We start from the raw sequence: 10887 nt of genomic DNA, 5'->3' as shown, positions 1-10887 counted from the left end.
TATGGCGGTTGTATGGTAGAATTTTCCTTCTTTTATGATATAATAGACACGTAATAGGATTATAGCACGTGCACCAACATTTCTACAGACTTTTTAGTCTAGAACCATAAAGAATAATCTACCTAGCTTTTGAACCAGAGGTCCCAAATCAATCTCAAAAGGCGGATTACAAATACAAGAATAAAGATCAGGCGCATTAATTGCTATATTTAATCAAAGATGTTTAACAGTCATCTTTAAATATAACCGCATTCCCGTTGCAATGAGCTTCTGAAGAAAATAACTAGACTACATTCATTAGTAATGATGAAAATCAGTAACTTAGAACAAGTTTTGCCAACTAGATAGATTCATATATACATTAATCATATATATATAGGATATTGTCTCTAGAGGCTAAATCTAAATTATACATTCAATCAAGAATTAACCTAATTGATATAATATGAATTTAAAGTCACAACCTAGCTAGCATCATAAAATGCATACATATATATATTTAGTTGAGTCTTGTTAGACACCAACAGTCGAATTCTGATTAGGAGATTGTATTGGAGCCTTAAATGCAATGGAGGCTATATATGTGGAACTACGGACCAAATTCCGCAGACATATTGTTGGCATCTTCTTATATCTTAAGTAGACGCGGCGCAACCTCTTCACCAGCCAAATCAGAAAGCGAATAGTATGAATTGCTCCGACCATCACAAGCAACAAACTCCAAACCTTAAAGAATTCTTTGTATATATGTATGGATGGATTGAAAAGTTGATAAGGGACCACCAAGAGCAGAACCCTTAGGTAGGTAAGAGCCAAGAAGGTGAGAGTGACACACATGGCCATTGACAAGAGCCACATACACACCCGATTGTGGAGCGGAAATCCGCTGATGAGCAAAAGAGTGACACTCAGAGAAGCAAGGAATGCAACGGTATTGTAATTTATGAATATCACGAAGTCATCTGACCATACATAGCCTAAAACTGCAGTTCCAGCAATACATAAGTTTTGTTCGGAGCAGAATTTGTCTCCATCATTGTCCGTACTGTTACTGTCATTTTGTTGCCAAACACCGCCTGGTGGGCTAATTGAAGCTTGGAAAGTCATGGTTGAGATCATGGTGGCCACAACCATCAGCATGCCACGTGTCTTTTCCAACCAATCACCCTCGTATTTCAAGTATTCCATCACTTTTATGCACCACTTCATTGCCTTTTGTCCAAGTTGTTTGTTGTGATCATGAACGGTGGTTGGTGATGGTGAACCTCGACGTCGGAGATTCTTTTTCTTTTTTTTGCTTTGAATATTTGGTGATATTGATGGTGGTGTGAGACCACTTTCATTACTTTCTCTTGATCTTATACCTGCGTCAACCAAAACCTGTTGAATTTCGAGGCTTTTGAAGTCTCTTGGACTGTGCTCTAAGACATGAGACGTGGTCAAAGCCATCCCATTTACAGCACACGCTTCTGCTCTTATAACAGGTAGCGAAAGCAGGTATCTTATGGTCTGTGTATGCAATGCGCGCAAGCTGTAGCGTTAATATATTTGCTTCTTCAAAAACAAACACAAGAGAACATTGTAACAGGTATATATGGTAGAAGTTTGATGGTGTGTTAGATTCTGATTTGTTTTATTTATCTTTTATCTTTTGGGTTTTTTTTTTTTAAAATTTGGTATCTCAATTTGGGCTGTTTCCCAATGTGGTACTTGAACTCTAATTTAGCCCAATTGCATATTAGATTCTGATTTATTTTATTTATCTTTTATCTTTTGGGTTTTTTTTTCAAATTTGGTATCTCAACTTTAAGTTGTGTCCCAATGTGGTACGGAACTCTAATTTGGCCAAATTGTATACTCAATCTTTATTTTGTATCTAATAAGCACCAAATCTTAATTCCCTTAGTCAACTTAATAGAGATGATGGTATTTAAGGTTTTTTACAAGCTTTAGAAAACAAAAAGCAATAAAAATAAGAGAATATATGAACAAAAAAACATTAAAAAAAAAAAGAAAAAAAAGGAGGTGGGTACGGGCTGGGTGTAGGGGATCTGCAGTAGTTTTCTTGTCCGTTTTTTATTTTTTATTTTAGAGATTTGAAACATTAAGAAGAAGAAAAAGAAGAGGGTGGGTGTGTTGTGGAGAGATACGCAGTAGGTTTAGAAGGAGAAGAAGAATAAGAAGAAGAAGATGGTGGGTGTGCTGTGGGGAGATATTCTGCTGAGTGTGGGGATCTGAGAAGGTTTTTTCTCCTTTTCTTTTTTAACGTTGGGGATCCAAAAAAGTAACAGAATTGAGGAAGGAGGAGGAAAAGTGGCGTGGGTTGGGGCACATGAGAAGAAGATGATGATGAAAAGACAAAATTACCCCCGAGAATATTCATTTGGGTAATTAAACAACTCAACTGCATTTACTAAAATACCCCTTAGGCTTGACAATTTCCGTTATTAATTTAAACGGATGTACCACTTGGATACAAAATAAAAGATTAAATATGCATTGGGCCAAATTAGAGTTCAGGTACCACAACCCAAAATTCATGTACCAAATTTGAAAAAACCCTTATCTTTTCCAATGGATTTTGAGATATTGGGCCGAATCAGTGTAGAAGAGAGAAACAAAAAGAAAGAAGGAAAAGACTACGCCGGGAGAGGCACCACCTCTTGTTTGGTAGAAAAATTTATTTTGTATAACCGTAATACCACTACGTGATGTAATTATTTAACGTATTATAATATAGATAGACGATCAGTTTATACTTGTAGGGTATAATATTAATAGCGCTCACTTTTATTATAGCACATGAATTGATTATATTATATAACGGTGTTATGGTCATACATAATAATCTTTCGTTCGTTGAGAAATGAGAGAAAAGGAGATGAAAGGTTTTTTTCATTATTATTTTATCTTTTATTTTCCAAGGACAAAACAAAGATATAAATTTTTACAAAAACTTAAGGGTAAGGATGAGAAAACTTAGGGGTGCAGATAGACTCACTTACAAGTTTGTAAGTAAAATCGATTTCACTACAAGAAATATGAGCAAAGCTCATTCTTCATTGGTGGCAATAAATGAGGTGGCAATTGAGAACTTTAATCCTTATTGCCCAATTGCCACTAATTTTTGTTAAAATTGAGACACTTTAGTCCCTATTGTCTAATTGTCACCCTATTTATTGCCACCAAGGAGAGTGGGCTTTGCTCACATTTTCAAATTCTAATTTTTAAAATTTTCTTGTATTTCTAAACTTAATTTTAAGTGAATGGAAAAATATATGCATACCTGAATTTGCTTTAGCATCAAAGCCAAGTGCAGGATGGTCTTACCACCATCACTTTGGTCTCTTGAGTTGAGGAAGTCGCTATCCTCTCCCACCTTTTCTATCAACACTTGCAAGCACTCTAAACGATTATGTCTAACACACAAGTGCAAAACTGTTTCTCCAGTACTATTCGGAACCTCTTTGATGGACTGAGGCTTTGCACGTATCAACTCCTTGAGGACCTCAACTCGTCCTTTCATGGCTGCATAGTGAAGAGGGATTCTCCCATCCTCATCTTGAAGCAAGCACGCATCAGCATATGCATCCAACAAAACTCTGACGGTCTCCTTGTGGCCTTTAGCTGAAGCCAAGTGGAGGGCTGAACGTCCGGAGGAGTCCAACTCTGTGATAAGTGTGGGATCATTAATCAGAAGCGTTTTGGCAAATTCATGGTGGCCAAGCAAAGCTGATACATGTAAGGGAGTTTCAGTGAAAGGAGTGAGTGAAACTCTTTGAACAATGAGTTCGTTTTTTTTGGATCAATTCTTTCAAGGATGCCACACACCCTTTCACTGATGCCTCATACAGTCTTGTTGTATCATTCTTATGATCATCTTCTCTAAAAATCTCCATCTCTGATCTCTCTCTCTCTCTCTCTCTATCTATCTCTCTCACACACACAACAATGTCGCAGTTTCTACTATTGCCATATATAAGGAAGAAACACAACAAAAAATTAAAGTACTGTGTAAGAAACAGAGAAAGTTCAGTGAACTTAGATAAGAATCTTAAAAGCTTTTAATGGGATATGGATTTGAGAGAGGTCATTGGACAAATTGGATTTGAGAGAGGTCATTGGATAAATTATTGCATGTGACCGTAACACCACCTGATATAATAATGTGGTGTTACCAATCCACTAAAATTATAACACGTAGACGATTTTAAAGGTTTTTTTCTTAAATCTTAGAGTTTTTTTCTAGATTATAGAGTTTTGGAAATTAATTATTATATATGTGTTATAATATGAGTAGATTGGTAACACCATGTCATCATGACACGTGGTGTTACGATCACACACAATAATTTTTCGGTCCTTTGGACCTTGTACCACATATTATTTGTTAATAGGTGCAGCTATTTGGACCTAATGTTTTTTTTAGTAACCCCAACAATTTAATAACATGTTAATATTTAATTTTATCCTAATATAAATTGACTTGTTGAAAATAAATATTTAATTTAAATTTTAAAAAATAATTAACTTAAACTATACCTAACACCATGAGTATACCCAACATCTCCAGTCATCTTTCCAACTTCTCTACAAACCTCTCATCTTTAATAAAATCCTAAACCTTGTCTCTTATCTCTATGAAGATCCTAGATTCTAGATTAATGATGACATGACAGGCTGTAGTTACCTATTTACTAATTATTCTTATGGAACTCAGGTATATCCAAGGAATTAAATTTCAGATTTTGAAGAAATTTTGATGGAAATTTTGAAAATTTTTAAATTTCGACAAAAATTAGATAAAAACGACAGAAATTACTATCAAAATATGAAAATTTTTAATAAAACTTTACCATATATTTATTTAACATATTATTTACTAAATTGATAAAAAAAACATTGAAGAAATTAAATTATATAATAGGTTTCATGTGATATAAGGTGAATTTAATGCGCGTTGGAGCAAATACTGTTAAATAAAATTAGTATAACGAATAAACAAAATTAATATATTCTTTATACTGTATAATTTAATTATTCACTAAAATCTAAACCCTAATACTCTATATATTCTATGTAACCTAATACTCTTTATACTCTATAATGTATATATTAAACTCTATATACTTTATATTCTTTAGGATATTAGGTTTTAGGCCCTTTAGGATACTTTTAATTATTTTTTTATATAGAAATGTATTAAAGTTTAAGGTTTAAAATAACTAAACGAAGTCCCAAACTTTTTTTTCTTCTTTGCAATTGCCCAAAGGCCCCAAACCCCACCACCATTTTGTTCTTTTTTTTTTTCTTTCCTTACTTTTTTTCCTCGTGCCTCTCTCTTCTGTCTTTTTTTTTTTTTTTAAATCTTTCCTTCCTTTTTTCCGGTGCCTCTCACCTAGCCAAGGTTTGTCTTCACTAAGTGTAACAACCCAAATTTTGGCTTATGGTAATTTTGTTACTTAAATTTTTCAAATTTGTTTTAAGGTTTGTTTAAAGGAATTTGAAATTTCTTTAAATTTATTTTAACTAACTTAGACATTTGGTTGTGGTTCTAGAGCTTAGTTGTGTGGAAATGAATTTTAGAAAATGAAAATTCAAGAATTTGGCGATTATTTATTTTTTCAGAATTAAGTTATAAGAGTAGGATTTTTCATAATTTTTTTGAAAGCAATTTGACTATTTTGAGGTCATAGGAAATTAGTACTCATCAATAAAAGTCCGTAGAATTTTTCGGTGAATTATTTGGACTCTTGAGCTATTTTTTGTGAATTTCTGAAGTTGGAGAAAATATAAAATATGAAAATTTCGATAATTTCGATAAATTTCGATAAATTTCAGTAATTTCGACAAAATCTTCCCGAAAAATTATTAAACATGTGTTTTGATTTCGGAACCCTAAAGAAATGAAATTTCTAATTTCGCTGAAAATTTCGAAATTTAATACCTTGGGTATATCCCCAGATTCAATATATATCTCTCTCTGTCACACACACAGCCACGTGCCCACACACAAGGTTGCTTAGCCATGGTAGCCATGGCTACTTCTCCTTCCCCCCGGCCTTTCTCTTCATTCTCGATCTCTCTCTCTCTCTCTCTCTCTCTCTCTCTCTCTCTCTCTCTCTCTCTCCCATCTTGTCCCTTCCTCATGCTCCTCCACTATCTCCATGGATCTCTAAGTCATTATGAAGTTTGTGATTTGGTGCTCAAACTACTGCAATAAATTCCTTGCATGTATCTTTCTACTCAATATTCTATTCAGCCATGGAAGCTTTAGATGGTCGATCAGATGAAAAATTAAAGATAATACAACTAAAAATTAAAGAAAATCCAAAAAATGATTGAGAATAAGGTGCAAATGATTGATGATTTTTTATGGCAGTGGCTACCATCACTACAAGAAAAATATCAATAGATATCACCTCTTTTATATCAGATTTGAAAAAACTGATATTGTAAATATTATAATATCAGTTAATTTCTTTGCTAATATCTAAACTCTAATAGAAATCACATGTTTTTTTTTTTTTTTCCATCTGATATATAATGTTTTCCCTTTTTTTAAAATTTTGTAAAATATCAGTTTAAACTGTCAACTGATATCTTAACACACCACTTATAAGTTTTTTTTCCTACCACCCAAATCACCTGATATCTAATGTTTTAATTTTTCTTTATATTTTATAAAGTCTAACATGTCAACTAATATTTTATCTACATAAGTATGACCCCACTTAAAATTATTGTCCTACCAGACTGTTAGACACTAACCCTCACAAAGCTCAGACACAAACGCAAAACACACACACACCCACAAACCCACAAACAGACTGTTAGACACTAACCCTCTCTCTCTCTCTCTCTCTCTCTCTCTCTCTCTCTCTCTCCCCCTGCGAACTCGATCTCTTCTCCTTCTCGCTGTCCGGCGAGTTTGGCCGGCGAGATGCACACCACTCTCTTCCTTTCCTTCTCCTCTCTCTTTCCTTGTACTTCACTCGCCCTGAAACCAAGCTAGAAACTAGAATCGAGCCACACAGACCCGATGGACTTCTCCGACGATCTTCTAATCGCGACGGCGTCGCGGCCCAAATCCGGCCACAATGGGTTCCTACTGTCGATATGTGTTTATCGATGGCCTTCACTTGCCTTGACAGCCATGCACGACAGCAGTTTGAAGGCTACAAAGCCGCGACTTTTCCAGTTATTTTACAGCGAGAGAGGCGGCGTATGACGGCGACTTCACCTTGGTGAACCCCAACATTGAGTCACCTAAGACTTCATTGAGCTTCATGAAGCCTCAGCCTGCAACTCCGTCTTCGATCTCGTTTAGGGTTTTTTTTTTTTGTTGAATATCTGATTTCTTTCTCTATCAATTCGCTCTTGATTTTATACTTTGGTTTTGTAGGTGAATAGATTGTGGTTCTGAGCTAAGAGATCGATTTCAAGGATTCATTTAAGAGGTTGGCTTAACAGAGTACGGGTGTGTGTGTGTGTGTGTTTGTATAGCTTATTTAATTAATTTAAACAGGGTACAAATGTATACTTTTAATTAATTTATGTGTTTTTTTAATATAAATTTTTGTGTTTTTTGCAGCCTATCATTGAGCCACTAGCTCTTGCCCACCACCGTGCCCATCCTCCACCTTGACTCACCATTGATCCACCAACTTTGGTAAAGGAATAAACGATTGTTTTCTTTTCCTGGCTTTTGGTAGTTTGATTTTTGTTTTATGTTATTCTTTCACTAGTATTTGTTATATGTGGTGGTTATGAGTTCCGTATGCTTCTATTATTTAACCTTTATCCTAAATTGGTGTGTTTTGTATAAAGCTATTGTTTTATCTATTTTTTGTGCAGGTGCTTTGGAACTCCCAATTACGTACATGTGTCATGACTAATGATGTGCTTGCAAATATATCCCTTTGTGGTTTCTAATATGATATTTGTTATCCAGCTATGTTGTCTTCTATTTATATTGTATTTTTCTAATGGTTGAAATGGTTGATTGTTCACCAAGTGCTGCATATATGGGATGCCTGCTCATTACTCTGCTTTTAAAGTTTTTGTAAGATTTCTTGTAGCTCTCTTTGATTTTTTTTTTATCTTTTTTACACTAGAACAAGTAAATAACATGTACTCTAATTTATTTATGCTAAAAACAAGAACTCTAATTCATTTCACTACACATAAATGTAGAGGGAAAGAAAAAGTGAAAATCATAGAGTTAGTTCCCTGTGTTAATCCAAAAGAAGGTAATGTTAGCTAGCTATTAATCTAGCTGGACCTAATGTACCTCTACATTCTTTGATCATAAGTTTATATACATATAGCAACTAGCAAGTGCTCCAATTCTTAGTTTGTCTTTCATAGCCAACTTGTAAGTTGAGTGCTTTTCTTCTAGATCTTATGATTCTTATTCAAGTATATATGCATGAGTTATATAGAATGCTCAAAGCGATAAAGATTACAAAGAAAAGTTATATTTATATATTGTGACATTGTTGCATTATATTTATACATATTTTGTCTGGCAATATGCATCTCTATAAATTTAATTAATTAGACAAAAAAAGTTCCATATCACCGTTTACAACAGTCCTAAACTGTTCGTCACTAATGCCCTAATTTCTTGTAGTGTTTATTTCTGGGAACTGGGGTTTGATTTTGGAATTAGGGTTATAGGCAAAGAGAACTTCGATTTCTTGCAGGGTATAGGTTTATGGAAATTAAAACAAAATATGGTTTTGGTTTCTGGTTTTTGGTTCTTGCAGGGTTTAACTTTATATTGCAGACTGAGCTCATACCTGTTGTTGGTCTGATTCCTTCTCTCTTTTCAGGTACTCACTATGATCTTTACCATAACCTTCTCTGCATAGTTTATGGCTGCAAACAAGGTCAAATAATTTCTCTGACCTTCTTAGTGCATAGGCTTTTTCATTGAGAGTGATTAAATAGGTCTTTTATATTTCCAGTGCTCCTTGCATGTCACTAATAGGCTAGCTGCAAAGAAAGTGCAAAGATCTTGCCTTTATAGTCTACTTTCATCCCTACAAAAGTGATTTTTTTAGTTTATTTCTGAGGGGCAACAAACTGATGAGCATTTTTATTCATGCTATATTGTTTGACAGTATTTGAAGCCAACCATAAAATCAACATCACTGTGGCTTATTAATTTATTTTCCGTTCAAAGCCAAGGTATTGAATTTCTCTAATTGTTCCATATCCAATGATGGTTTAGATTTTCATTACAGGAGTTTGATCTTGTAATTCACATTGTGTACAGAACACTAGTGGGCTATAGTTAAAATGCAATAATGATATTTTTTTTGTCATTTTGGTAGGTAATGATGATTCATTGTGCATATGTTTGTTGGAATTGCAGGAATTTGATCCATTCTCATTGAGTATCGATGGGGATAAACTTTGTGGTTGTGGAACTACGAGCTGATTGCTTGGGGCATGTTGAACTTGTAACTGAGCTCATGAGAAGGCTGGGGGAGACAAAGCCAAAATTGAAGTCAACTGCATGTGGTGGTTGTCTTGATTGCAAATGAAGAGAATTTCGCCATTTCAGCAGTTGGTGTGGATGCAGCGCACTCGTATAGGATGGGCTACTCAGTAAGCTAAAGGAAGGTCCTCTGTAAGTAATTTGCATTTCTTAAAAAACAAAAGGATAACTAAGAAACATCACTCTGATTTATTCTGTTTTATCTTATAAAGAGAGTGAGTATTTTTTTTTTTTTTGGCTTTGATTTTGTTTTATCTTTATAAAGAGAATGATTATTATGATTATTATTATTTTTCTATTTCAGCTCAGTTTTAGTTATTAACTTCTATGTTCTTAAATGTAAATTAGAAGATAGTGCAAAGGACATCATTTGGCATAATGGCTGGTGAAGCACAGAATTATTAGGAAAGAAAGGATCAGAACAGAGGATGAACTTGTTTGCCTAAGTCATTCCAAATTTTTTTGTTTTTGTAATTGAGATACGTTTTATATCTTGGTTTAAATACAATTGATATCTTCTAATAATATGTAACTTACAAGTTTTGTTGGATATTGTACTGTAATCCCTTTTTGGGGTACTTTGAATGTTATTGGTGCTTGGAATATGAAATATATGGGAATCGAAGATTTTATACTTACACAAATTTTAGGTCATTTCAAATTACAGGCACAATTGTATGTTTAATTCATTGATATCCCTTTTAGGTGAAAAAAAAAAACTAATATATATAATATATATTCCAAATCCTTTTTTTAAACTTGAAATAATAAACAATATCAGTTTTGGTCTAAAAACTGAAATGTTATACCGTTTTGATATCAAATTCTCTCTCAGACTTGATATATAAACAATGTTTAGATATCAGAGTCTGTTTCATACCTAATATTGATATCGAGATTACATATTAGATTTTACTATATACCTGATATTGATAACATGATTTTAAATCATGTTTTACTTCAAACCTGATATTGATACCATGGTTTTATATCATATTCTACCTCAAACTTGATATTGATATTATGGTTTTATATCATATTCTACTTCAAATACGATATCTATTAACCAAAACTATTGATACTCGGATTTTATAGATATCAGAAATAATATCAAATTGGATATCCCTTTTGTATTTAGGATATCAGGTTGGAAAAAAAAAAAAAAGATATATAAACAATGTTTACATATCAGTTTAAAACTGATATCTAAAATATGAACATTAGATATCACGACTCGCTATATCAGACGGCTGCCCAATTAGATATTTGTCCACGACTGATATATATCGACAATTTTGTAGTAGTGCATGGATTTGGGTGGTGATTTTATTGGGATATGAAGAACGGACAATGATTCGAACTGAGTGATTAATTATTAA

General features: G+C 33.6%; 1 long non-coding RNA gene and 1 pseudogene across 4 annotated transcripts; one reads left to right on the top strand and one right to left on the bottom strand.

The window, feature by feature from the left end:
• Positions 1 to 275: 275 nt before the first annotated feature.
• On the bottom strand, positions 276 to 3912 carry LOC147292745 (uncharacterized; annotated as a pseudogene). Its single transcript, XR_015120435.1, has 2 exons — positions 3287 to 3912; positions 276 to 1509 (listed from the first exon to the last, which is right to left on the bottom strand). The product of XR_015120435.1 is annotated as an uncharacterized LOC147292745 (transcript).
• A 3185-nt stretch (positions 3913 to 7097) lies between these two features.
• On the top strand, positions 7098 to 10058 carry LOC147292744 (uncharacterized). Of its 3 annotated transcripts, none has more exons than XR_015120647.1 (6): positions 7098 to 7480; positions 7595 to 7672; positions 8838 to 8894; positions 9129 to 9195; positions 9383 to 9640; positions 9860 to 10058. It is a non-coding gene; the product is annotated as an uncharacterized LOC147292744 (long non-coding RNA). The 3 variants fall into 3 exon arrangements; XR_015120646.1 differs by having other exon boundaries at positions 7100 to 7460; positions 9857 to 10058; XR_015120645.1 differs by having other exon boundaries at positions 7101 to 7460.
• The last annotated feature ends 829 nt before the right edge of the window (positions 10059 to 10887 follow it).

Source organism: Dryas octopetala, chromosome 2 (assembly GCF_963921425.1).
Source record: "Dryas octopetala chromosome 2, drDryOcto1.1, whole genome shotgun sequence".
In the NCBI taxonomy this organism is placed as follows: domain Eukaryota; kingdom Viridiplantae; phylum Streptophyta; class Magnoliopsida; order Rosales; family Rosaceae; genus Dryas; species Dryas octopetala.
This window is presented reverse-complemented; position numbering and strand designations above follow the sequence as displayed.